This window comes from Dipodomys spectabilis, unplaced genomic scaffold (assembly GCF_019054845.1).
Source record: "Dipodomys spectabilis isolate Male_0828 unplaced genomic scaffold, ASM1905484v1 ptg000391l, whole genome shotgun sequence".
In the NCBI taxonomy this organism is placed as follows: Eukaryota; Metazoa; Chordata; class Mammalia; order Rodentia; family Heteromyidae; genus Dipodomys; species Dipodomys spectabilis.
In genome coordinates, this window is record NW_024871068.1 from 1726226 (window position 1) to 1728114 (window position 1889).

Sequence of the window (1889 nt, forward strand, 5' to 3'; positions counted from 1 at the left end):
AATACTATTTGCCCTCTTAAAAGTTTCTCATAAAAAAATATCTGGCTGAATTTCGTCTGGAATTATACTCTATGTACTGAGCAATTAAGGAGAATTGTTTCAGGACATTGAGTCTTCTAATCATTAACTATTTGATCGTTCATTTACTTAGTCCTTATTTTTTTGTATAACATTTGAAAGGTTTTATAAAATCCATTAAAGATATACTTCTGAATTGGAAAACCTTTTGGAGGGAATTTACTCAAAGCACAATGATATATTTTAGGCATCTCAGTATTTAGAGCTGTGAGTATGAAATCCATGAATAGTATAACTTGTCTTTAAGGAAGTTTTTAATACATAGAGCATAACTAAGAAAAATTGTAGTTGATAGAGTAACTAAGGGAGGCCAGGACATGGCCAAGTGCCTCTATAGGAAGACAAAGCTTGGGATGTACCCTGAGGGAGAACTCTCCTGTCCTGTTCTGTCTTGTCGAGCTACTTGTCATGTATTGGGTGCCTGTACAGGGAGGGCTGGCACTGCTCTCACAGCACCATGAACATGGTCAGCTTGCCGCCATCCACGGCCAGCAGCAGAAATCAGATGAAGTGGAGCAGGGATTGGATGGAGGGTGGCCGGTGCTTGATGGATGTTGCTTCTGTGCATACATGATGAAGACCACAGACCTGGTTTTGTTTTCCAATAGAAAAACTACAGCACTACCTGAGCCACAAGTATGTCCACTTGCCATGGAAGCTGTGGGCCATGGAGTCCTCCACCAGCATGTTGGCACAGCCCTCACTGTCTGTAGAGTGTAGAAAGTAGTATCAAGATTCCCAGTAGTTCGGCTCTTTCCACAGGGTCAGGGCTCAAAATGGAAGGAGCTAAGGGTGGCCCATTTCCAGGAACCCCAACTGGAACAGTTCAGGGCTCTGGAGAAGGGGCCCATCAACTGAACACCCAAACCAGACACTACATCCATTTCTGCCTACTTCAGGGACTCCAACACCTGCATGGACAGCTCTGCTGTGCTGTTTTGCTGGCCATGAGGGAAGAACAAAAATATGCTCCTGAGCACATGAGCTCTTGGGCCTCAGAGGGCTTGCTCTGGGACATGTACCTGAAGAAGATGGTCGAGTACATTTGGTGTGCCCCATACTGGCTGCCTTTCTCCATGCAGCTTAACTTGCATGTGATTGTGGGCTTCATTGTGGGAGCCTTCCTGCTCCACCATCGCTGCTGCCAATGTGGCCCAAATAGTATAATCTTTAGAAAGACTAGGCCAAAGCCTGAGAATATTAATGCAAGGAACTGGGTACATCAAAGAAGAGGGTGGGGAAAGGGTAGACAAATGAAGAGAGGAAGGGGCAGAATGTAGTCAAGCTCATTGGGAGAAAGTGAGGGAATAGAAGATGCTGTATGAAAGGAAATGTTCTCATCTGACTTATGCAAATGAAATCCCTCTACACAACCTCTTTAAAATAACTATAATCAGCTGGGCACAGGCCACTCAGGCCTGTAATCTTAGCTACACAGGAGGCTGAGATCTGAGGATCTCAGTTCAAAGCCAGCCCGGGCAGGAAACTCCATATCACCCTTATCTCCAATAAACCACTAGAAAACAGGAAGTGGCACTCTGGCTCAAGTGGTAGAATGCTCACCTTGAGTGGAACAGCTGAGGGATAAGGCCCAATCCCAGAGTTCAAACCCCATGCCTGACAATAAATAAATAAATAAATATAAACTAAATTAATTTGCTGAAAAGGAATTCATTGTCTATACTGCAAAACTAAGAAAAATAAGGGAATGGTGGGTCAGAGGGGGGTGTGATTATTGTAGGTGTGGCACAAATCAATATGCACTGTATTCATAAACTGCTTTTGTTATATGGCAACTTCTTTGTACAACT

General features: G+C 43.8%; 1 pseudogene; it reads right to left on the reverse strand.

Moving 5' to 3' along the window:
• Positions 1 to 378: 378 nt before the first annotated feature.
• Positions 379 to 1189, reverse strand: LOC122096804 (annotated as a pseudogene).
• Positions 1190 to 1889: the final 700 nt, after the last annotated feature.